Source organism: Phascolarctos cinereus, unplaced genomic scaffold (assembly GCF_003287225.1).
Source record: "Phascolarctos cinereus isolate Bilbo 61053 unplaced genomic scaffold, phaCin_HiC Scaffold_7;HRSCAF=346, whole genome shotgun sequence".
Classification (NCBI taxonomy): domain Eukaryota; kingdom Metazoa; phylum Chordata; class Mammalia; order Diprotodontia; family Phascolarctidae; genus Phascolarctos; species Phascolarctos cinereus.
In genome coordinates this window covers 86,535,669-86,562,640 of record NW_027556180.1, presented here as the reverse complement: position 1 = coordinate 86,562,640, position 26,972 = coordinate 86,535,669, and the positions used below count along the sequence as shown (strand labels likewise).

General features: G+C 39.6%; 2 protein-coding genes across 7 annotated transcripts in view; one reads left to right on the top strand and one right to left on the bottom strand.

Moving 5' to 3' along the window:
• The window catches only part of TRAK2 (trafficking kinesin protein 2), a 71,327-nt gene extending 57,214 nt beyond the window's left edge, over window positions 1-14,113 (bottom strand). For both annotated transcript variants that reach the window (XM_020970734.2, XM_020970725.2), the window contains exon 1: window positions 13,903-14,113. The gene's annotated coding sequence lies outside the window, so the exon portion shown is untranslated. The remainder of the gene's footprint in view (window positions 1-13,902) is intronic.
• A 185-nt stretch (window positions 14,114-14,298) lies between these two features.
• Window positions 14,299-26,972, top strand: part of STRADB (STE20 related adaptor beta) — a 49,349-nt gene continuing 36,675 nt past the window's right edge. For 4 of the 5 annotated variants that reach the window (XM_020970645.2, XM_078147561.1, XM_078147563.1 and 1 more), the window contains exon 1: window positions 14,301-14,531. The gene's annotated coding sequence lies outside the window, so the exon portion shown is untranslated. Of the gene's footprint in view, window positions 14,532-26,972 lie in introns of all 5 variants that reach the window. The other variant, XM_020970671.2, reaches the window with a different exon arrangement.

Sequence of the window (26,972 nt, the reverse complement as noted above, 5' to 3'; positions counted from 1 at the left end):
CCCTGAAGAAGCTTACAGTCTAATGGGACAGCCCGAAGGTGCTTTCTTGCTTTCCCACTCTCTCTCTGGCACTTTACCTCTCTATCCCATAACAAATGACGCCATTAAATTATATGACTTTAAAGGTCATTTCTGGGCAATTCTTAAAATGTTAGAGCGGTTTTAAAAACAGCCATAGTGCTTCAGACTTCACTGCAGGAAAGTGTCAAACTAAATAATATTAACCAGCATATATAAACTCACTATAGAGACAAACGTTTTTCATTATTTTGCATTCTGATTTCCAGATGTTTGGGTCATTTGGCGATGCAGTTCAGTGGTGGAAGAGGGCAAAATGAGGCAGAATCCAAATTCAAGGATCTTATAGTTTTAAAATGTGGCCCCAAACTGTCTGCACTCTTTTTTTTCTTTCAAACCATTCGGAGGGAATTTTATTCAGTCCTGTACAGATGAGAATTGGCAAGCTGTCCCAAAAAAAGGAGGAAAGAAAATTATAAACAGGTCCCCAGTGCTCCCCACTTTAGGGTAAGCAAAGACAAACAAATCATTTTGGATAGACAAACCAGTAGAAAGATATCTGGGGCGCATCAGACAACGTGGATGCAACAGACTCTTTACAACTGCAAAATACATACACATAGTGTACTTTGAAGGAGTGGTGTAAGCCCCATAAACACTAGGGTGAACATCACCATCATTGTGCAAAGTAGGGGGGCCTGAACCTGGAACCCCAAATGTGACAGCAGCCCCTAGCTGGCCAGCGCCCTGTCCTCTCCCCACAGGGAATATTTGTATTTCTACCAGAGTTTTAATGTCTGATTCTGTCTGAACTCTTTATCAATAATTTTTCTCTATTATATTAGTAACAAACTATGCAGGAAATTTCCAATCAGGCTCCTAAGAATTGAATTAGCATTCATTGATATCTGCCATGTAAATTTCCTGAATCCAAACAACCCCAATAACTATATAATGGTCAAATAAAAATAATTTATTAAAAGTTCCCAAATCGTTGCATAAAACATGATAAATTAAAGAACTCATAAACAGTCCAAATTAAAAAATAATAATAATAACAACCCACCTGTGATTAGAGCCCTCTGCATTATCTCAAAGGGTTATTGTAAAGCGTGAATGTGATCAAATGTGATCAAAATGTGAAGTATCATTAATCTACATATTTCCAACAGTAAATCATTTGGGAAATATCAGTTGTGCTGCTTTTCCATCTCACTTTTCTCTGAGTGGTTTTTCTACACGTTTCATCACAAGGTGGCTATTAGCTTGGAATAACAGGGAAATAAAAAACTATTCTTTGGCAGTAGAAACCAAGTCACATGGTTGTTAGCAGAAGGAAATAAGAGATAATATAGACCAACTACTCTAGTATCAGTCACAAAGGCAAAGACTACAGTATCAAATTTACATGATAGTCCTTAACTGATTTCTCAGGAGAAAGGAGGCAACTTGGCTCAAAGATTTTACTTGAAGCTTATTTTAAGAGACAGTAAGCTCTTCATTACAAGTAGAATCTTTGAACACAACTACTAAGAAGGTGTGGATTGTTTCTCTTTAGTTTTCATTCTATTATACCTGGTGTATTACCATAATTTAAAAACTGTTGTTTCCAAATTTGATAAATTGTAAGAAACTAGAAATTAGATCATGGGCAGAGAGCAGCACTCAAATACTCACTAAGTAATATTTTTAATTGAGCATGTGCATGAAACTTTACAAGGGGTCTCTGCCAAACCTGGCCTGCCTTGAACATATATCCCAAGATTAACAAAATAGATGCAATGTTAAAAAAAAATTTTAGCATTATAAACCAAGACTTTTGTAAATATACAAAGGATAAGGAAAAAGGAGTTGAACAAAGATCGATCGTTATGAAGATTTTTAAAAAATATTATTTTCCAAAGGGTTTGTATTTCTCTCAATGGGGTAAAAAAAATCTTTCAAGCCTTTGTATTTTAAAGCAACAGATTTCTGGGTAACTGAAACATAACTGTGATATATTTTTAGAATTAGACAAAATAATTCTTTAAAACATCTGCAAACATTTTAGTGTAATGCTGACATGCAAAAATTAGATATGAAGTCAAATCAAAAAGAATAGTCAACTGTAAACCACAAAATCATGGATAAATCAAGAAATAAAATACTGCAAAATGTAACTAAGTGGGAAAATTTACATATTATTGTTTTAGAATTTAAGGTTTAGAGTTTTATTTGTGTGTTGAGTGGTATCAAGATAATAATGTAAGAGCCATTTTTTTTTTCCTGTGGCAAGGAGAAAAACAAATTCTAAAAATAGCAATAGTTCAAAAACCAGAGACTGGAAATTCCTATGACTATTGCTGTACTTCCCTTAACACAATATGATGTAAACAGACTTCTGATAGGCTTCATCTGGTCTTAAATCTTTTATTTTTTTCCTTTAATTCTGCACTTAAATCCATAAAGTAGGAGCATTTTAAAAGTAGGAATTCTAAAAAACTGTTTATTCTACAAGTAAGCAGCCTATCACCTTTAAGCAATGTGGTTCTAAAAGATAAGTAATTTACCAGGACCACGTGGTACCTTCTTTGCTATATCTAGTGCAGGGTATATGTACTCATGGGTATTCTGTGCAGGTATAAAGCACAGATAGATTATAATACCTTATTTATACTAGTGTATGCCTTATTTAATGTCTAGAAAGAATTAATGGTTACAAATCACATTAAAACCATTTATAGGTTGCCCATCACATTATAAACAAGGAATTATACGGAGACATAATTCAAAGAATGTCATCAAAAAGTATGACTGAAAAAGGAGATAGGCCAATCTTCAATGTTATACTGAGGGGGGATTCTCTGTAGCTGGTATAGACAGTATACACGAGTGGCAGCCATGAATGGCCTGGGATCTGCATGGTTGCAGGAAATACTCACAATGATGAAACCACCAACCTATGAGTGAAAGTGACAGGGAAAGAGCATTTTTTTTTAACATGACCTTTATTTCAGATGGAAAAGATCACCAATTTTTAAATCTTACAGTGTTGAAACAATGTAATAATGGGAGGTAAGCAAAAACTTTTGGAAAAAGCTCAGGTTTCATGTGAACTTGTATAATTTATGGAATTCTGGTGACAAGTTTGAACTGACTAAAAACAGCACTAATTAAAACTGTTTTTAAGTTATATTAGATATGTTTTTGAAACATATTGCTTATCTGTGAGAACCACGTTGTGAAAGAGTCATGTCAGCATTTTTATGGTACTGTCAAAGATTATTTTGAGAAGCACATAAACATAATAATTTTTTTCCCTTTAAGACTGGGTCTCCCAATCACACTCAGCTGCCACTCAACTGATCTGATCCCAACGCTCATCAGCACAGAAGCTTTAACTAGCTCAGTTTTTTCACTCCAGGCAGTTCATTCTCGCTTAACCAGCCAGGGTCCTACTTTCCCTGGGGCTTACCATATTCCTGCTAGACTTAGAGCTTAAGGCTTTAGCCAGACACAAGCTCACCTCCCAAACTCAAAAGATCCATCAACCTCAACCTCCCAGCAGCAGGGTCAACAAGAACGCACCACCACACCGCGCTAATGCCACGACCTTTACCTGAGGGGAAAACATCTGTTTGCATCATGTATCAGATTGTATTACGTATCTTCTTTGCTGAGAAATTACATTTTATTTATAGGAAAGGTATCATCATTCCAAGGCCTGCTTGGATTTATTAAATTCAACTTGCACCATCTTCACAAACATGCAGGGTATCTCTCATTACAACAGTTCTATTTCTGAAGGGGATGCTCGGCAACATATGCATTTATAACTTTACACTCTCACACCCTTAGTTTTCTTCATGACACTTTTAAGTGCCATGAACTTTAATATTTTGTATTTTGTTACTGTATCTGCCATATCTATTGTAGAGGATGAAAGGTTAATGACATTCACACAGCCAACATTTACCTTGATTCTTGTGAACATAGGCAAGAGAAGAATGGCCAAAAAAAAAAATACGTTGGGAAATATGGTTCAGGATAAAGAAATAATAGGCCAAAGACTTTTAGAATGCCCGGCAACCTCTCACTTGTATGTAAGGAGTACTTCAAGAAATGAATCAGAAGATCCTGGTTGCAGTGGGCACGAAACATCACCACAAAAAAATGAAACTGAGTAAATCCTGACAGGAAATAGGCTACTGATGAGATAGTCCTTCCTGAATCTGTGGCCTATGTACTTAGATCTTCAATTGGTTACAGCAAAGGTCCAAATCAATACCAAATGAGAAGAGAGGATAAATAAGAAGACAGTATGTGCAATAAAAACAGTTCCATCCCAATGTGTTTAAAAAAGCTATTGAGTGAAGAAATTTTAGTGAACAACAGTGAAGATAATGACTATATAATTGGTTTTTTTAGAAACTTGGACATATACAAAATAGTTGCCAAGATAAGGAGGGGAAAAAAAAAGCCCAGAAACAAGGAAACACTCGAATTCCTTGTCAGAGTGACATTACCTCACAAAACAGCTAAAAGCAATTAGAGGGAATATGAGTTTTTGAAGAAACTGGCACGAGATCTGGTCAAACCAAGAACATTTATGGATGCAACTGGAAGAATAACAACAAATAGTTACGAATGGAACAAAACTATGCATTTCTAGGCATTCTATCCTAGTTAAAAAGTGGTAGTGGAGCATATGGCCAACACAAGAAACCTGGACTAGTCCTTAAATGATATAACCAAGATTAAGTCATTTGACACTTAGAAAATTCAGACAGTGGCAAAAGACTAGACTGCTGCTGTTTGTTTAAAATTTTAAATAATGCTAGTTGAATCTAGTTTCATTTAAATGGTTGCTTCAGTAGGCATAGTTCATGATTTTGCACTCTGGAACAAAGACACCAAATGCTTAGACTAAATTAAAATGTAATTAAGAAATATTTAACAAAATAAAATGCAATAAAACATAAACATTACATTCCAATACTAAGACAATATGGGCCCCACAGGGATCCTTATATAGTGGCACCCCCCCTCCAATTTCTATTTGAGTTTTTCCACCTCTGCCCTAAAGAGCCCCCATACTTGTCAGAAAGAGCTGCTTCTTCATTCTTTGAAGATTAGCACATGGAATATTGTTTTTATATCCCCTACGTTCAGGATTTTAACACCATGCTGTGGTTTCAGCGGGAAGCAGCCAACTACGAATTTTTGAAGTGAAGATGGTAAATAAAGTCTCCTGACAATGTATGACCTCAATGTCTCATAAGTGTGTAAATGAAGAGAACCTTACAGAAAGTATCCTGTAATATGCCTGGAATTAGAAACACTGATGAAAAACAATGAAGTAGGCCATTCTTGGCATTACTTACATAACTTTTTATTTTATTTGATTATAAAGTCACTGCTGTCGTTCAGTTGTGTCCCATTCTTTGTGATCCCATGGACGACAGCATGCCAGGCCCTTCTCTCCGCCACTATTTCTTGAAGTCTGTCCAGGCTCAGGTTCATTGCTTCTATGACACTATTGATCCATCATCTCATCCTCTGCTATCCCCTTTTCCTTTTGCCTTCCATCTTCTCATTATGTGGCCAAAGCAGTTAAGCTTCAGCTTCAGTGTTTGGCCTTGCAGTGAACAGCCTGAACTAATTTCTTTAAGTATTGACTGATTTGATCTCTTTCCTGTCCAAAAGCCTCTCAAAAGTCTTCTCCAGCACTACAGTTTGAAAGTGTTAATTCTGCAGTGCTCAGCTTTCCTTACAATCCAACTCTCACAGCCACATGTTACTACTGGAAAAACCATAGCTTTGACGATATGAACCTTTATCAGCCAAGGTGATGTCTCTGCTTTTTAGTATGCTGTCATATTCTTCTTGTATGGCTCATAAAATGGCCGTGGGGGCAGCAATCAAAGGAGGGATTCTGAGTATGTTTTGGGCAGTGAAAGCATGGCTTGAAACAAATGTAGAAAGTCCTAGTCTTGGGAGAGCTATACATTTATTCCAAGCCAAACAATGGGAAGAACAGCCTCTTAGAATGAATTCTTAGCTTCTCCCATAGCCCAGCTCAAGGACTTCCTCTTACAGGAAGCTTCACCTCATTTCCTCTCCCTGGTTCCCAGTTGCTAGTGACATTCTTATGAAATTAACCCTGTTAGACTGTGAGCCCCCTGAGACAAGGAATTGTTTGTTTGGGGTTTTTTGCCTCTCTTTGCATCCTCGATGCTTAGCACAGTTCCTGGCACATGCTAAGTGCCCAATGAATGCTTGTTGATTGCCAACCTGAGCAGAATAAATATTCTCTGGTGGTACAAAAACAACGATCAGTTTTGCTTCCAGTTTTGGTACTCTGACTAGGTTTGACCAACTAGGAATTAGTGTGAAACTAATTCTGGAAGAAAGTGTATGGAATCTTAGTACTGCAACACGAGCACAGGACTCGGTGTACTAGGGCCCAGATTTCACACCTGACCCAGTCTTTTTACGCCTTACAATACTACAGTAGCAGGCCAGTGACACTGGCCTCTTTTCTGTTTCTCAAACAAGAAGACACTACCATCTCCTGGTTGTGATTTTTCACTGGCTGTTCCCTATAGCTGGAATGTTCTCTCTCCTTATCTCCACTTCCTGGCTTCCTTCAAGTTCTAGCCAAAATACCACCTTCTACCGGAAGCCTTTTTCAATGCCCTTTAATTCTGCTATCTTCCTCCTCTTAACATTTCCAATTTATTCTGTCTTTGGTTTGTTTGTACATAGTTGTGCATGTTTTCTCCTCCATCTGAATGTAAGCTCCATGAGAGTAGGGACAATCTTTTGCCTTTCTTTGTATCTCCAAGGCCGAGCACAGTGCCTGGCACATCATAGGCACTTTAAAAAATGTCTGTTGACTACATGACCTCATGACTTTACTATTTGGGCCTCAGTTTTCTCCGCCATAAAACGAGAGGATGAGATTAAAAGGTCTCTAGGGTCCTTTCCAGCCCTAAATCTATGATCTAATGTTAAGAGTCCCAACAGAAAAATCTTACTCTTATATCTCTCATTTACTTGAACACGTCAAGTAAAAGACCAGGAAAGGCTAATATTTCAAGAAACACAGTGCTTTTTTTTTTTTAAACAATATGTAGAATTATTTCTTTGCTTTTGAAAGCATAACTGTGCCCCTAGGCTTGTGGCACAAACTCAAGCCATGTCTATGTGTCTACAGAAATTGCAGCTGATGATTTATAAAAATATTTAAACAAATTCCCCCTAAATAAAAGATTTCTTAAAAAAGATAACTGATTCATTATTCCTCAATTTCTAATAGAAGTGTTATGTATAATCATTCAATTCAGTGACTAGAAAGAAAATAAAGGCAAATTCAGTAATCCATCACTAATGGAAAGCAGAAAAGATATGCAAAAAATGTTTACTTAAAGGCTGTTAAATTATGAACTTCAGAAACCCAGGAGATTAGTCTCCATTTTCATCTCCATTTGCAGACATTGTGTATACTTTTTTCAATCAACAAGCTTCCTATGTTTTGATTTACACTTATTGTGTAAATTGCTTGTGACAGCAATAACTGGAAGCAACAATGAGTAGAAGTGAGTTAAGAGAATTGGACTATTTAAGTGTGAAGAAATAAGTTGAGTACTTAAGTACTTAATGTGGAGTTGGTTATTGGGGGAGGGGGGAAGGAAGGAACAAACCACATTTTCCTAAATTTGAACTATATTTTAAGAGCACTATAGAAGCAACTTTAATGGAACCTACGGTAAATTCTTTTGTCATATGAATGATGACCTCATACACTGTCAGCCATATCACAGCCCATTGGAATTTCTTAACAGTGAAACACTCCTGTCTTGCCATGTGTTGTTTTCCTCTCGCACAACAGATTGTCACGTCAGAAAAGTTGCTTGACTTGTACACAGTATGTTTCAAAGCTTCCTCAAGGCACAGCACGTGAGGTTTTGACAAGCACCAAAATATGTGGCTTTAAAACTTGTTAATCATTCCCCCTTCCAAAAAGTATGATCCAAGGGCCTCAAAGCCCTTGACAAACACTAATTAGTTCCACCTCGCTGCTATTAGGCAAGCATTTTATGTTCATTTTCTGGCAAAGGTAGAATAAGTGATTTGTCCAAGGTCAAACTGTGAATCACTGATACAGCTGGGAATAAAACTAGATTATCATTCCATTTACAATGATTACAAATCCTTCCCCAGTCCCCTCACTCCAACGATGTTGACTAATTTCTAAACTAATATTAAGGAATCAGGCAATCTTTTGAAATTAAAAAAAATCCATTGCAACTATTAACAAATATTTATAGAATGGCTATGTGCAAGTAATTTACAAACCAGATGGAGAGATAATAAATATAAATATGGAAAAAAACCCATTTCAACTTGGTTACTGGATGAGGGCAGATGGAAGAATTACTCCTTTAATATGGTTCATACTTTTCATTGTATAAGAGTCACTCAAAAAGAATGATAAAGAGGCTCTGCTAATAAAGAGCCTATGATGCACAAAATGCCATGATGCAGTCTGGAAAAGCAGAGCCTACATTTTACTGGGGAGAAGAAGGAGCATATAGGGAAATAATAAGGTAGATTAAAAAAAAAAAGTCTGCTACCTCATTTACATTCAAAGAGCAGCATCTACTACACTGCTCCTGCATGGAAATGCTAACCAAATCCTCAATAAGCTCCAGACACTCTACTTTTACCCAAGGATGGGACAGCGTGCCATGGCGGTAAGAAGAAACGCATTGCCATTCCCCACTGCTACTTAGTAGCAGTGTGCCCTTTGGGCAAGTCACAACCGTCCGGTCCTCCATTTCTCATCTGTAGAATGGCAAGGTTTAACCGATGACCTCTGCGATCTCTTCCAGCTCTAGATTAATGTTCCTATAATCTATTCAGTACCTTGCAGCTGTAAAAATGCAAGTTTCTGTGGAGCAGTGTGAGTACAGTGGCAGAGGACTTCTCCACACATGGATACCGTCTAAGGCCCTTCACTTCGTACAGGTCAACAGAGACAGAGTCACACAATCCACATACGCTCCTCTGTGTCCTACCCGTCCAGCATCGCTGTTCCTCAAAGCTCTTTATTCAAGAATTCAAGAAGGAGCACTGCCCATGGATCCAGGCTGGTAAACTCTCCTTCATCCTACTTGTATCTATCTCCACGACATCACTGGAATCCATCCAGCCTTCTCTACTTACATAGCAACTACCCTAATTCAGATCCCATTTACTTCTCTCCTGGACTTTTTAAGTCTCCCTGTCTTTAAAGACTCCCCTTGCTCCCATTCATCTTTTATACAGCTGTCAAAGTGATTTTTCTACAGTTCAGGTCTCACCATATCATCAAACTTCAGTGGCTTCCTATGATCTCCAAATTCAAATATAAACTACTATGCTGGTGATTTCAACCTTTCCCAGACCCGGCCCCATCCTCCCTTTCCAGTCTTCTTACACTTCACTCCCCTCTTCACCCTCTACAATCCAAACACCGTGGCCTACTCGCTATTTCCCACACTTCAGTGCCTGCTGGGCCAGCCGTCCCCCTCACTCTTCTCTTTGGCAGAGAATGAACTCCCTCTTCATTTCTATAGCTAGGAATCCCTGGTTTCCTTCAAGATTGTGCTTATATACCTTCTTCTTCATTAAGCCTTTCTTCATTCCCCCAGCTGCTAGGACAGGCCCTTACAAAATGACTTGATATTGATTTAGTATATATTCTGTACACATGTGTATACGTGCACTATTGTCTCTTCCGTTAGAATGTAAGCTCCTGGAGGGTAGGGCTCTCTTTATATCCCCACTACTTAGCAAATGCCTAGCACACAGTAAGTGTTTAATAAATCCTTACAGATTGATTGATTTATCAGTCTTAGTTCTAAGCTCATCCATCCATTTGAGGCAACTAGATTCTGGACCTAAGTCAGGAAGACTTGAGTTCAAACCAGACCTCAGATACCTACTAGCTGTGGGAACCTCTTTTTTACCTTAATCCACTGGAGAAGGAAATGGCAAACCACTCCAGTACCTTTGCCCAAAAAACCCCATGGGCAGCATGGTCCTAAAGAGTCAAAAACGGCTGAATGACTAAATGACGAGTTCTAAGGCCTATCCATCCCGCTTTCTCCTCAAGTACCACCTAGGTCTCTCCCTTCTTTCTTCTTTCTTCTCTCCTGACAGAACCATAGTAGCTGGTAGCAGAGAAAAGGGACAGGGAAACCCTTTAAATAGTTTCACTTTGTCAGGGGTAGAGCTGAAGAGAGGCAAGTAGCCTTCAAATCAAACTACTATGCAATTTTGCAAGAATTAACCTCATGGGCTGTTGGTCCAGGTGTGGGCTGACAAGTATTTGTAGTATCAAAACAAAACTTATTCTCCCCACTTCTTTATTCAAAAAAATTTATATACAAAAATGAAAATGTCTATTTTTGCATCATAACATCATTGTTTTGTATCTTTTATCTTTTCATTACTTTCACTTCCAAATATGTCCCTCTCCTACTTCTCCCCACAGAATCACGTCACCTCTTGTAATGAAGAAGAAAAACAAGGGAGAACAGCATATTGGCAAAACCAACCAACACATCAACTAAACCTGACAGGACCTATGTTGTTGCACACCCATCCTCCCCAGCCTGTGCAAAGAATGGAAGGAAATACACTTTCTCACTTCTTCCTTCAAGTCAGGTTTGGGGAATACTACTTGTTCGACAACTACAGGGCTTCCCAAAAATGCTTCCAAAGATCTGTACTACCATGGATTTTAAAACGACTTCCATGACAAAATCTAGTATACAAAGCATGACATGTTTGCCAGATGATAAAACACTGTGTTTGAAACGGCAAATGACATGAAACCAAAATTGGGCAGGTGCACATAATTATAGCATCTCTAAAGTTCCTTCATGCTCAATATATTCCATGACTACATTTTTTTAAGCCCTTTACTTGGTGCAGAAGGTTAACAAGAGGCAAAACCTTCTCTGTCCTTTACTTCTGTCCTAATTCTGAGCCTTAAAACTTGCCTTCTCTTTCTAGGATACCTTTATTTTCACATTTTGGAGCATAGTTTGTCCTCATGCTTAGTTTACAGGTTTAAAAAACCTATCTCCATTTTTTAAAAATGCCATACTTTAACCTCTCAATAAATTCTTTCAGCACTTTGGTATTCAGTAGAAATAAATGATAGATCTTAGGAGTTTTAACTGCTTAAGACTACATAATTATGGAGTTTGGGGGCAGAAAAATAGCATGTACTCATTTAATTCCTCATCAGAGTGGGAAAAATTATTAAGTATTACTTTCCTCACATATTTGACACTAGATCCTGGCAAGGTCATTCTGCACGGCTAAAAACTGAATTCCTCCTAAATTATTAATCCTGTGTCCTTTCACAGTTTTCAATGTATTAACAATAGACTCTTTGTTTTAACCTGTAATCCAAAATTATTAATGTATTACAAAAGTATGGCTGTGTGGCACTTGACTAAATTTTAATTCCAACTCAGTCACTCATTTAAACTTGAGGAAATTATCTCAATGACTCAGGTTTTCTCACCTACTAAGTGGGAGCAGTAATCAAATGGAAGCATTTACTGGTAGAGATGAAGTAAACAATATATAAAAATAAAATGCAGTGTGAAGACTATAAATGATCAAGAGGAACAGCTATTTCCTTAATATCGTCATTATTCCAATTCCTTGCAACAGTAGCTACTAACATTCTGAGTACCCTGAATACTTAGGAGAAAAAGATCCCCTTAAAACTAACTACAAAATAGGCCTATATACAGTAGAACATGAGCTATTTATGTAGTCTTTAATCGGACCTACAGAATCAGAATTTCAAAGTTGAGTCATCTAAGAATAAGTTCCAACCCCTCAATTTACAGACAAAACACTGAAACCCAAATAGGTTAAGTGACTTGCCCAAGATAACACTGCTAGTTGGTGGCAGAGTTCGTAAGAAATCATCTCCTTTGTTTACATGTCCCTGGCATCTTTATCCATAATAGATTTTCTTTTATCTGTTTCAATTTGTTTTTTGGTGAGGCAATCAGAATTAAGTGACTTGCCCATGGTCCCACAGCTAGTGTCAAGTGTCTGAGGCCAGATTTGAACTCCCATTCTCCCAACTCCAGGGCCGGTGCTCTATCTACTGCACCACCTAGCTGCCCCCTCAATTATTATTTTTTTAAACATTTAATAAAATAACAATCATTTATGAAGCCAGTATGAGCTTCTTGATTTGTAGGCAAAAAAAAACTGGAATAAGACAGGAACTGATTAAGTTTAACAAATTTACAAATCAGTATTCAGATAACAGGGTTCTCAAATATTGTTGATTTTGATCCATCATTAACACCGAAACTCTAAAAGTTCTCTTATGTCTATCATCTCCCTGCCATGAGAGACAAGGAATGATCTCAATTTGTTTCGCTGATGTCACCACCTCTCTAAATAACTATTTCTTTAGTTCTGTTGCTGAATTTCAAATTCAGCACCCTAGCAGATTTTGAAGGCCTAGGGGGAGAAAATTAAATGGCCTGTAGAGAGCCAAAGCTATGTCTCTCGATTTCTATTAATTCAGAGTTCATCCTCAATGTACTGGTTAAGAAAAAAGCCTTTAAATTTTGCCTAAAAGAGCTCAAATGTGAGAAAAATGATGTGTTTAGTATTTTTATGGTAATAAAGTACCTTGTTTACCAATCACCAGGTTTTATTAATTTAATCAGCTCTACAAGGAGGGCAAAGTCCTAGGTTAGGGCCAGCTGACACTAAGATAAAAGCCATACCAGAAGTAGAGTAGCTTATATTCTATTGGACTGTTTATTTAATTAGACAGGAAACAGTCCATCCTTTTTTTTTTTTGATCAATCAATCAAACATTTATTAAGCACCAGGCACAGTGCTGGGTGCTGAAGATACAAAGAATGAAACAATATCTAGTCTCAAGGACCCAGACAACCAAAATCAACCAGTCAAGCATTTATCAAGCTAAGTTTCTATTATGGAGCAGCTAAGTGGCATAAAGGATAGAGAGGCTGGGCCTGAGTTCAAATTTAGCCTCAGACACTAGCTGTGTTATCCCGGGCAAGTCACTTAACATTGTTTGCCTCAGTTTCCTCAACTGTAAAATGAGACGGAGAAGGAAATGGCAAGCCACTCCAATACCTTTGCCAAGAAAACCCAAATGGGGTCACAACTGGACATGCCAGGCCCTGGGGATACAAATACAAAGAATGAAAAAATCCCAACCCTCAATAAGTTTACATTCTAATGGAGAGTGGGAGAAAACAAATACATACGTGTGTATATGTGTATGTATATGTGTGTGTGTATATATATATATATGTGTCCGTTTATGTGTGTGTGCATATACATATATGTAATATATAGAGAGAATAAAGAGAATAAGTGAGAATGTAAGGTAGTTTGGAGGGAACGGCACCAGCGGAAGAGAAGAAAGACTCTGGGTAGAAAATGATGCTTAAAGTGCCAAGATGCAGCATCTGCCTCCCTCTTCCCAGCGCCCTCGGGGCGGCTCCAGGTACTGTCACCTCTAACCAAAAGGTCGGGAATAAGTGGCCCAATGGCACCTTTCGGGGATGCGATGTGGCACCAGTCCTTCCTCCCCGGCTCCTGCGGACACGGCCAGAGCCGGTCACTCGTCCACGCCCACCCGGGCCCTGCGGGAGCAGCCCAAGGGCCGGCCTGGGGAGAGTCGGTGCCCCGGGGCGCTCCCTGCACTTCTCCCACGCCCGTGACCTCGGGGGACCCCAGGCTAAGGGAGGGGCGGAGGCACAGGGAGGAGACGGTCAGCCGGCCGGTGCCCCGGAGGCTGGCGAGAGCCGACCGGGGCAGGAGGTCACTCACCGGTGTGGTCCCGGCGTCGTCGGCTCGCAGACAGCGCCAGCCTCGGAAGAGTCCCAACAAAAGCTCGCCGCAGAAGCCGCCACCACAGCGACTAAGCAGCCGGGTGGCGGAAAAGACTGGCACTCGGCTTCAGAGCGTTAGCGTCATCACCTCGCGACCCGAGCCTGGCGGCGACCTCTGCGATCCAGACCAGTACGACGCGGAGAAGTGCCAGTCTGGGCGGCTCTGGCGCGGGGGTCGCTGGGAATTGTAGTTTTCTGTCTCTGCTCTCTCTCCTGCGGGCCACTCCTTCCGCCAGCCCCGCCCCACCCCGCTCCCTTGGCACTCGCTCGCAGGCGCACTAACGGCTGGCGGCCGCCGACCAGTCTGAGGCGCCGGCTCGAGCGGCTGGGGGTGGAGCCAGGGCGGGGATAGTCCGGGCCCGCGGGGTCGGGAATGGGGCTGGCCGGGTTCGGGGGGAAGGTCCCTGCCTAACGCGCCTCTCCCCTCTTCCCCCCCCCCGCCCCAGCCCTACTGAGGGGGCGGGTCTGCGACTCTCGCCCTCGACCCTCGGTTCGGACCGGGCTCCAGGCTCCCCGGGCTTTTTGAGGAGGAGCCGCCGGGTCGGGGCCACGGCCGCCACTGGCAGGGTAAGCGGGGAAGGTGCGGGGAGGAAGCTGGAGACGGAGCTGGGAAGGGGCGCCGAGGCCCAGGCCGCGCTCTGGTCCTGCGGGGAGCAGGGGATGGTCCCGTGGCCGAGCGCGGGCTTTGGCCGCCCCTGGGCGAACCTGCCCTCCGGGCAGCCCGGGGTGGGGGCGGGGAAGCAGAGCGAGGAATGCGGGCCTGGGTTGGGGGGAGCCGCGGCCCCGCCCCCATTGAGACCAAGGAGGTGCCTGTCACCCTGTCAGCTGCCTGCCACTCTGTCACTGTGCCTGCAATCTGTCAGCCTGCCACCGGGTCTGCCTGCCACCCTGTTACTGTCAGTCACCCTTCCTGCCACTCTGTCACCCTGCCTGCCTGTCACTGTTACCCTGCCTCTAACATTATGTGCCTACCTGTCACTGTATGCACCCTGCCTTCCTGTCACTCTGCCTGCCTGTCACCCTGCTTACCTGTCACTGGCATACCAGCTCTGACCTTTTCTGCCTGCTTGTCACTCTGCTTGCCTGCCACTCTGCCTGTCACCCTATGACCCTATTTGTCATTCCGCTGCTGTACCTGAACTGGGGCTGGGGGGTGGGAAGAGAGATAATAAGAGCAGAATTTTCATTTTCTGAATGAGTTTTAACCTTGGGCACTGCCAAATGTTCTAAATGGAGCTTTAAATTAAGTAGTTCTCCCTTGTCTTTTATTTTCACTCTCTTCTAGTCCATGAGGTTGCTCATTTTTTTGGTTTGTTTGTTTTTTTAAAGAAAGACTTCACAGGGGGCAGCTAGGTGGTGCAGTAAATAAAGCACCAGCCCTGGAGTACCTGAGTCTGAGTTCAAATGCAATACATAACACTTACTAGCTGTGTGACTCTGGGCAAGTCACTTAACCCCATTTGCCTTGGGCAAAAAAAAAAAAGCTTCACAGAACTAAAACTTGGATCCATTTTTCTTTGTTTTTGTTTTTGTTTTGTTTTTTACAAAGCAGCAAAAGTGTCTGTTTTTAGTTTACTTCTGATTTTCTCCATCCACCTCACTTGAATTTGTGTCCATCCAGTAAATAGCTGGTCATGAGCCAAATCCCTGGAGTTGTAGTTCCTTTCAAACATTCAGTCAACAAACATTTACCAACTCCTATATTCTAGCTATGCCTTGAGGGTACAAAGAAAGGCGAAAACATTGATACCGCCCATAAGGAGCTAACATTCTTTTTCTTTTGGCTAGGCAATGGGGTTAAGTGACTTGCCCAAGATCACACAGCTAGTAAGTGTTATGTGTCTGGCCAGATTTGAACTCAGGTTCTCCTGAATCTAGGGCCAGTGCTCTATCCACTAGCCACTTAGCAGCCCCAGAAGCTAACATTCTTACCAGGGAAACAACATGCCAACAACAGGATAAACCAACCAGCCATAGATATCTACCCACAGTAGATGGAAGGCACTAGAAGAGGGGCCCAAGAACTTTCAGTAGAAGGTGGGATTTGAGCTCAGTCTAGAAGGAAGCCTGGGAAACCAGAAGGTAGAGTTGTGGAAGGACCACATTCCAGGCATGGAGTTAAAAACACAAACCAAAAAATGCAGATTACCTGGTCGATTGCTAACCTGTGAGTGTATCTGTATCATTTTGCTGTCTGCTTAAGAGTTTCCTGAGATTCCTTCTAAAATTACCATCTTTTTAAGCAAAAGGGGTTTGCCTCATTCTTTGCATTTCTGTCTGTACCAATAGCCTCTTTGTCAAATGTTTATATGCTCCATGCCAGACTTCTGTAAATAAAGATACCAGGGTAGTTTTCAACACGATGTGTTAACTATTTCTAATAAAGAACCCTATGGTAACTCTTTCAGTGCTGCTGGCACTTAGATGTTTAGAGATAGCTTTCCTCAGTACCATCCTTTGAGACAGGGAGTTCCCTGAGAAGAAATATAATTTATTGTGATTGCACAGTATCTGAGTTGTCAAAGGTAACAGACATTTCTTAAGTACATACTGTGTATCAGGCACTGTGCTAAGATACAGACAGAAGAGAGAGAAAGGCGGTACCTGCCTCCAGGAGCTTACATTCCAATAGGGGAAGAGAATACATAAAAAGGGAGCTGACTTAATCACTATTGATTAGAGAAATGCAAATCAAAACAACTCTGAGGTACCACATCACATCTATCAGATTGGCTAACATGACAAAATGGGAAAATGATAGTTGGAGAAGGTGTGGGAAAATTGGAACACAAATGCATTGTTGGTGGAGTTGTGAACTGATCCAGCCATTCTGGAGAAGCGATTTGGAGCTATGCCCAAAGGGCTGTAAAACTGTGCATAAAATTTTGACTCAGGTCTGTATCCCAAAGAGATCATAAAAATGGGAAAAGGACCCACATGTACAAAAATATTTATAGCATCTCTTTCTGTGGTGGCAAAGAATTGGAAATTGAGAGGATGCCCATAAATTGGGGAATGGCTGAACAAATTGTGGTATGTGAGTGTAATGGAATACTATCGTGCTATAAGAAATGATGAACAGGCAGACTTCAGAAAAACCTGGAAAGACTTACATGAACTGAGTGAAATGAACAGAACCAAGTACATTGTACACAGTTAACAGCCACATTGTACGATGACTAACTTTCATAGACTTGGCTCTTCTCAGCAATGCAAGGATCTAAGACTGCTTCAAAAGACTCATGATGGAAAATGCTGTCCACATCCGGAAAAAGAACTGTGGAGTCTGAACGCAGATGGAAGAATACTATTTGCTCTTTTTTTGTGGTAGTTTTGTTTTGTTTCTTCTTTTTCATGGTTCCTCCCATTGGTCCTAAATTCTTCTTTACAATATGACTAATGTGAAAATATGTGTAATATGAATATAATGTAGAGCCTACATCAATTATATGCCATCTCGGGGAAGGAGGAGGGAAGGGAGAGAGAGAAAATTTAAAACTCAAAAGCTTATGGAAGTGAATGTTGAAAACGAAAAATAATTTGAAGAAAAAAAAGAAAAAGGGAGCTGAAGAGATGTACTGGGTCTTTGTAAGAGAAAGTCCTGGAGTCTCAGGTTCTAGGAGGAACCAGCCATTCAGAGGGAGAGGGTACAGGAGCAGAGGGTACTTCCAAGAGTCTGGGGGTAGTGTGAACATCCAAGAAGAAGACGTTTCTGGGTCATTGTAGGAAAAATCAGGGAGAGTCAGGAGTTCAGTCTGCTACTCTTTCCCTTAGAAATTACTTTTAATGAATGGCACATACATACATACATATATATACACACACACACATACATATATGTACATACACACAGGTGTGTGTGTATGTATGTATATATATATATATATATATATATATGTCATTGTATCACTAATGCTTAGGAGACCACTTTATATAATATAAGGTTCTTAATAAAGGTTAAATTAGGCTTGCCATAATTATATATTTAGATCTCAGCATTAAAAGGGACCACATTGATGTGTCCTTACATATTTTGAAAGAAAAATACTTGTGTTTTTCTACTATTTTCAGTGAACATTAAACTGGTAAGGGTTTTATGTAAAATTTTACTGATTTGGAATATATATTTGTTTTCATTGGTGGCTATTAAGTTTATAATTTTAAATAATAACTTTAGACCCAAATCTGAAAACTCTGTCCTTATTCTGATGCTTCAGATGAATTATTTTGCCTTTAGTTCCTTCATTTGTAAAGTGAGGGAGTTAAGCAAATGATCTTCAAGATCTCTTCTAGCTATAAATCCTCTCAATTTCACCTCTCAAATTTATTAGCTGTCTGACCCTAAGCAAGTCACTTAACCTCTATTTGATTCTCAGTTTGCTCCTCTGTTATATAGCAATAATAAATACACTGTCTATCTGATGGTACTTTGTGGGGAGAAGGTGTTTTGTAAAATGGATTGAAATCTTACCTCTGGCACTTACTACCTGTGTGACCTTGGGCAAGTAACTTAATCTCAGTATGTCTCAGTTTTCTCATCTGCAAAATGAGGTGGTTGGACTTCATGCCCTCAAAGATGTCCTTTCAGATGTAAAATCTTTGTGAACTGGAAGAGGTATCATTGAATATTGCTTAATAATCATAATATGTAATGTTTATCTAATGCCTTAAGGTTTACAAAGTGCTATACATGTTATCTTATTTGATTCTTATAAGGACATTGGGAGGTAGGTGCTATTATTATTCTGATTTTACAGATAAGGAAAGTGAGGCAGACAGAGATTAAGTGATGTGACCAGGGTCATACATCTACTAAGTATCTGGAGTCAGTTGGGTCTTCTGACTCCAAGTCTGTGACTTACCCACTGTATCACCTAGCTAGGTCATATACTTCCTTTCATAAGGCTGGATCAGAAATTAAGAGATTGAAAAGCCAGTGTGGCAACTAGCCAGCAATGTGACTTCAGTGAATTCAAAATTCTTTATTTAATTATTTAATTAGTCATGTGTTCTAAGAGAAAACCTGTGCACTTATCATGATCTCCTCTTTTAGTACTGGATTAACGAAATAACAGATTTTGTTGTAAATCACATGTTCATTTTGCCAAACAGCATGTAATATGAAAGTTGTTTCCTGCAAGGTGAAATCAGTCCATTAGTTGAAACTTTATACTTTTTATCATAACCTCCATCCTGGTGTTTTTTGTTTGTTTGTTTTTGGTGTGTATGAGGCCTTTATTTTTGTCATCCATTTCTTTGGGTAAAATGGACATAGATATTTTGTGTAGTTTTTTGAAAAAATTAAATTTATTTTTTGTTACATTTTAAGTTCTACACTGTCTCCCTCCCTCTCTCCCCATCACCTCACTAGAGAAGTCCACCATTTGAGACAGAGAGAAACACATACACACGTGTGTATGTATGTAAATATGTATATGTATGTAAACCCATATTATGCATACTTCTGTTTATCAGTTCTTTCTCTGGAGGTGGATAGCATCTTCCTTCAAAGATCCTTTGTAGTTGATGTGAGTATTTATAATACTCAGAATAACTTAGTTATTCACAATTATTCTTCAAACAATATTGCTGTTACTGTATACAGTGTTCTCTAAGTTCTACTCATTTCACTTTTCATTGTTTCATGCAAATCTTTCCATGTTTTTCTAAAATCAACCTGTTCATCATTTATTACATAACAGTAGTATTTCATCACAATCATATACTACAACTTGTTTAGCTGTTCCCTGATTAATGGACACTCTCTCTGTTTCCAGTTCTTTGCCACTACAAAGAGAGCTGCCATAAATATTTTAGAACGTACAAGTTCTTTTCCTTTTTTCCTGATCACCTTGGGAAACAACCCTAAAAGTGGTATTGCTGGGTCATAGTTTTATAACTCTTTGAGCATGATTCCAGATTGCTCTCCAAAATGGTTGGATCAGTTCACGGTTCCACCAGCTGGGTGTTAGTGTCTGAAATTTTCCACATCCCCTCCAATATTTGTGATTTCCCCTTCCTATCGTTTTAGCCAATCTGGTAGTGTGAGGTGATATTTCAAAGTTGTTTTAATTTGCATTTCTTTAATCAATAATGATTTAGGGCATTTTTTTTCACATGACTGTATAGAGTTTTGATTTCTTCATCAAAAAAACTGCCTGCTCATATCGTTTGACCATTTATCAGTTGAGATTGGGGAACAACTATTCTTATAAGTTGAACAAAGTTCTCTTTATATTTGAGATATGAGAAATTGTCTATAAAATTTTCCCCTCAATTTTCTGCTTTCCTTCTAATTTATTTCCTTTCAATTTGTACAAAACCTTGTAATTTAATGTAATAAAAATTATATCTCACAGTGCTCTATCTCTTTATTCACAAATTCTCCTATCTGTAAGTCTGATAGGTAATATATTCCATGTTATTCTAATTTACATATGGTATCTCCCTTTATATCTAGGATCATGGATGGGCAAACTGTGGCCTTGAGGCCATATGGCCACAGTTTCCCCACCCCTGACTAGGTTATACATCCATTTTAACCTTATCTTAATAAATGTTGTAAAATATTGATGTATACCCATTTTCTCCCAGACTGCTTTCTAGTTTTCCCAGCAGTTTTTACCTAACAGGGAATTTTTATCCTACAAACTTAAATCTTTATATTTGTCAAACACAAGGTTACTGTAATCATTTTTTACTGTATACTATATTCTGTTCCATTTATCCACATTTCTGTTTCTTAGCCAGTAAGAGCTAGTTTTGATAATTACTGCTTTATAATACTGTTCAAGATTTGATACTGCTAAACCTTCTTCCTTTATGTTTTTTTCCCTATTAATTCCCTTGATATTCTTGACCTTTTGTTCTTCTAAATGAATTTTATTATTATTTTTCTAGCTCAATAAAATTTTTTTTTGGTATTTTAATTGGTCTGGCATTGAATAAGTAGATTGTTTAGGTAGAATTGTCATTTTTATTATATTGGCTCTGCCCACCCATGAACAATTAATATTTCTCTAATTATTTTAATCTGATTTTATTTGTATAAAAAGTGTTTTATAATTATGTTCATATAGTTCCTGGGTTATCTTGGTAGGTATACTTTCAGGTATTTTACACTTGTCTGAAATTATTTTACATGAGGTATCTCTGTCTTTTCTTGAAGAGTTGTTGGTGATATAGAAATGTTGATGATTTATATGGGTTTATTTTATATTCTGCTACTTGGCTAAAACTGTTGTTTCAACTAGCTTTTTAGTTGAATCTCTAGGATTTTCCAAGTATGCCATCATATCATCTGCAAAAAGAATTAATCTTATAACCTCATTGTCCATTCTGATTCTTTCAATTTCTTCTTCTCTTATTGCTATTGCTAGCATTTCTAATATAATATTGAATAATGTTGGTGATAATGAGCATCCTTATTTCACTCCTGATCTTCTTGGAGAAACTTCTAGCTATTACAAATAATGCTTGCTGATGGTTTTAGGTAGATGCTTCTTATCATTTTAAGGAAAAAATCCATTTATTCCTATGCTTTCAAGTGTTTTTAATAGGAATGGGTATTGTATTTTATCTGCATCTATTGATATACTCATATGACTTTTGTTAATTTTTGTCATCGATATAACCAGTTATGTTAATAGTTTCCCTTATGTTAAACCATACCTGCATTCCTGGTATAAATCCTACTAATTTACCATATATAATTTTTGTGATATATTGTTATAGTCTCCTAGATGGTATTTTATTTAGGAGTTTCGCATCAATATTAATTAGTGAAATTGGTCTACAATTTTTGCTCTTCCCTAGTTTAGGTATCAGCACCATATCTGTTTCATGAAAGGAGTTTAGTAGGACTCTTTTTTTGCCTGTTATTCAAAATAATTTTTTAAATATTAGAATTAGTTGATTTTAAATGCCTGGTAAAATTCACTGGTAAATCCATTCAGTCTTGATGCTTCTCTCTTAGGAAGCTTGGCCTTAGCTTAGGCCTGTTGAATTTCTTTTTCCAAAAATAGATTCATTTAGAACATGACAGAGTAAGAGCAGTGACTTGCCTGAGCTCTCCCCCAAATTCCTCCAAATACCGGTAAAAAAAGGCTCTAAAGAAATTCTGGAGCAGCAGAACCTACAAAAAGATAGAGTGAAACAAATTTCTAGCCCAAGACAACTTGGATGGAAAGGTCTGTTGCACTGGCCTGGGAGAGGAGTGCAGTTCAGTGTGGGTGCAGCAGACAAAGACCAGGCCTCCACAAACGTGGAGCAGGCCTGAGGGGACTGAATCAAGAGAAGCTGTGGTGGTTTCCAGACTTCTCAAGCCACAAATGCCAAAGACAATGTAGAAGGTCAGTAGGAAGGGTCTGTTGGACCTCAGTGACAGAAGAGCTTGGTCTGGCCCAGTCCTAGTGCAGCTCTGGGGTGGTGGCTGATTCCAGAGCTCTCGGCCTATAGACAGAGGGGAGATCAAGTGGCTGATCAGAGGGGGTCTGCAAGGATCTCTTTACTGGTGCTGAGGGAGGATTCTCTTGCTTTGCCCATGCTTGGCTTTGAGTCTCAGGCCTGGGTAGTGATCCTTTGGCAAGGAGGAACGCTGGCATGGTGGAGCTTCTGGCAGCAGTGCAGAGAGAATCCTCCTCACAGTTCCGAGGCAGAACAGAGTGCTTGTGGTCACTCATAGACCAGAGCACAGGCCAGGAAAGGAGTAAACACCTTGCCTTTGATCATACCACCTTGAAAGAACCGAAAATTTATAGGTCCTTAGAAGTATCTCTGAAAACAGCTGCACAAAACCCATGAAGCTGGGGATAGTATATTCTCCACACTGGAAGCAAACCCCTACCTTAACAAAGAATTTAATAGTCAAGTAATTGGCTGGGATCATGAGCAAACAATGCAAAAACAAAAAAATTCAGACCATAGAACGTTACTTTGGTGACAAAGAAGATCAAAACATGCACTTAGAAGAAGACGATAAAGTGAAAGCACCTACATCCAAAGCCTCCAAGAAAAATTTTGGTCCCAGATCATAGAAGAACTCAAAAAGGGTTTTGAGAAGCAAATAAGAGAAATAGAGGGGAAAACTAGATAGAGAAATGAGAGTGGCACAAGAAAGTCATGCAAAACAAGTCAACAGCTTGCTAAAGGAGACCCCAAAAAATACTGAAGAAAATAACACCTTTAAAAATAGACTAATCCAAATGGCAAAAGAGGTCCAAAAAGCCAGTGAGGAGAAGAATGCCTTAAGAAGCTGAGGCCCAATCTTTGCCTGTGTGGCCCACGCTTAATTGTGCTCCTCTCCCAGCATGGCGCAACAGACCTTTCCAATCAACCATCCAGGTTGTCTTGGGCTGGAAATTTGTTTCAGTCTGTCTTTTTGTGGGTTCTGCTGCTCTAGAATTTATTTGGAACCATTTTTTACAGGTATTTGGAGGAGTTTGGGGGAGAGCTCGAGCAAGTCACTGCTTTTACTCCACCTTCTTGGCTCTGACCCCAGTTCTAATTTTTAAGGAGTTATTTTCTTCCGTAAGTTTTTGGATGTCTTTTTCTAATTGGTTGACTTTCTTTTCATGATTTTCTTACATTCTTTTTTTTTTCTTAATTTTTCCTCAACCTCACTTATTTGATTTTTAAAATCCTTTTTAAGCTCTTCAAGAACCCTTTTGGGGCTTGTGGCCATTTGGCATTTATATGTGAACTAAATTTTGACTTCACTGTCTTCTGCGTTTGAACCTGGATCTTCTCTGTCATCATACTCTATGATCTCTCTATCTGTGATTGAGTTCTTTCTCTTTTGCTTACTCATTTTTAGTGCCTTATTTCTTGGCTGTTAATGTTATGTTAGAGTTGGGCTCCAGTCCTGATGTGTGGAAAATAATTTTTCAAGCTTCAGGTTTTTCGTGCTGTTGTTTTCTGAGATCTATCTAGGGGCCTGACCTCAGGTACTCCTCTCTATCCTGAACCATGACCAAGGTCCCCAGCAAGGCTATTACTGCACACTCTTAACTTTCTGAAGTCCCTCCCCATTCAAGCTTCAACTCACTCCTTTCACCTGGAATCAAAACCAGACACTCTACTCTCCTACAAGTGACTGTAGCCAGCAGGGCTCTGACCTTCTGGGACAGCACTCACTGACATGTGCTTGCTCACAGCCACAACCTGGAACTGTGTCTGGTCAGTGTATCTGGGCCCCTTTGTCCAGCACCAGTAATCTTTCCCTGATCAGCTGTGTGACACCCCCAGTGTCTATGTGGCAAAAGTTCCTGAAGCTGAGGCTGCTTCTCAGGCTTGTTGCTTGTTGATTCGATGGTATCTGCCTAGAAGTATCTATTTAATCAGGCCAGACCACCACTCTGGGAGTTCATGTTTTTCTAATGTCCTTCTAAGTTGTCTTCGTTAGACAACTGCTTTACCCTGACTTTTTAATATTTCTGCCACTGTAAAGTTCACTTTGAGGCATGATTTTAAATTATTTGTGGGGGAATTAGGGAGAGTCAATTAATTTCCTGCCTTATTTGGCCATCTTCCCAGAATCCTCCCTGGTATGTTTTGTTAAATTTAAGTCTGTAAGAGAGGATTCTGGGAAGATAGCAGAGTAGGTCAGTAAACTTTCAGCTCTCCAAATTTCTTTCACAAAAAAATAGCATCACCTCACAGGGAACCTAGAGCAGCGGAAATAAACAAGTCAGAGTAAAGCACCTGTTCTCCTAAAACAATCTGAGAAGAGCCCAGGAAAGACCCAACCTCCAGGGGCAGAGGCCTGAGTGAAGTACAAACACCTTCAGGCCAACTCAGTGGAATCAACAAACAATAAGGCCTGGGGGCAGCTGGAGTTGGGAGGCAGCCTCAGCCTTAGGAACTTTTCATCTCATGGACAGTGGGGGACAGTGTAGAGATCAGATGGCTGAGTAGAAGATTGAAGGGCTTTCCACTGTCGAGAGACACCAAGCACAGTTGTGCTGACCAGACTCATCCTGGGCTGTAGCTTTGGGGGAGGAGTTAGCACACACCTGGTGAGTGCAGTAGCAGAGGGGCAGATTGGGGCACTTACTCTACTGGTTCTGGGCACTTACAGGAGAGCAGATTCCTAGTTTCAATTCCAGGGCAGAGAGGACATCTGTAGTTTGCAGTCACTCAAGGGACCACAGGGAACAAGATCATTAAATATCATGGAGATACAATAAGGTTTATACAAAACCTAGTAGCTCCTACGTTGAAGGACTATAGGTCTTGGATACTATATTTTGTAGAGCAAAAGAACTGGGGTTATGACCAAGGGTAACTTACCCAGCATAGTTAAGTGTAATCTTTAATGGAAAAAAATGGATATTTAATGAACTAAAGACCATTGCATATTTGTGACAAAAATAGCAGATCAGGAGAAATATAAGGTAAACATTAAAGACCAATTATTAGAGATTCAAGGTCAAATTGTTTGCTTCTCATATATGAAAACATTAGCAGTACTCTTATGACCATCATTATTATTTGGGTAATTTGAAAGGTAGGTGTATAAGAATGGTTTTGGCAATCAGTTATCAAGCATTTGTTAAGCTCATACTATATGCCAGTACTGTTTTAATACACAGGTGATAAGAAGAATAGGGACTAAATTTCTTTAGTATAGGGAACTCCCTGAAGGAGGAAACTTCCTCTACCAATGTAGGCTGGCACTGTCTTTATAATATACAGTCTTAAAGTTGCCCCAGATTACTGAGAGCTTAGTTCTAGAGTCACAGCCAGTATATGTCAAGCAAGACTCGAACCAAGATCTTCCTGGCTCTAAGACTGACTCTGTATCCACAACTCCATGCTGTTTTTTTATAAAGAGGCTACAAAGAAAAAGAAAAGGCAATTCCTGTCCACAGTGAGCTTACTTCCTAACTAGGGGACAAAATGTACATAAAGAGATATATATGTGATGAATATAGAGTAGCAAAAAGTAACCTTAGTGGAGAAGGCACTGAGATTATTCCCTAGTTTGACCCAGCTGAAGGAGCAAATGAAAAATCATTTTTTAAACATTAAGTGCCAGGCATTGTGCTATACGCTGGGATTATGAATACAAAAGTGAAATAATTTCTGTCCTTATAGAGGAGACAACAGATATTGGGAGTGATGGCCTGGGAGGGGAATTTTAGTTTAGAAAGTGGGGTAGTGATTAGAGCGCTAGGGGTTCAGATTGACTTACTCTTTCTAGTGGTAATAACTGCAATATTGATTTGATCTTAGAGGGAGAAGGGAAAGGGCAACTTGCTTGCAAACAGTAAGATGGCAGAAGTGAAAAACTGTGTAGACTATCAGATAGAAACATCTCTTAAGCAGAATCCCAGTAGCCTAAGTGTTAATTTCCTTATTTCATGCTTTATTCTAAGTACTTGTCTCTGTGCTGATTAACATTTTTATCAGTATTTGCAGATGGCACAGAGCTGAGAGGAATAGCTAACTAACATAGATGTTGGGACCCAAAAAGACCTTGACAGGCTGTAACATGGGGTTGAATCTGGGTGGCTGAAGTTTAATAGGCATGAAATGTAAAGTTCTATGCTTTCAAAAGTTCAGTCTTATAACAAGTGAAAGAGGCTTGATTTCATAGCAGTAGTATTACCAGTATTAGCAGATAGCTAGATGGCATGTCTAGAGAGCCATAGCAATAGCAGATAGCTGTAGGGAAAAAAAACCCAGTAGAATGTAAATTGTTTTTTGTTTCTCTGCCGTGATGCTCCAGCTTCTGTCTCCATGCCTTTGCATTGGCTGTCCCCATGCCTGGATTGTTCTCGCACTAAACCTCTGCCCCATAGAATTCCTGACTGACTTTAAGGATATGCTCAAGCCACATCTCTTGCAGGAGGCTTTTTAAATCCAAGTCAAGAAGCATTCATTAAACATTTACTATGGGCCAAGCACTGTACCAAGTGCTGAGAATGAAAATATAAGCAGAAGGAAGGACAATCCCTGGCCCCAAGAAGCTTAACATTTTAATAGGGGAATGCTAAATATATAAAA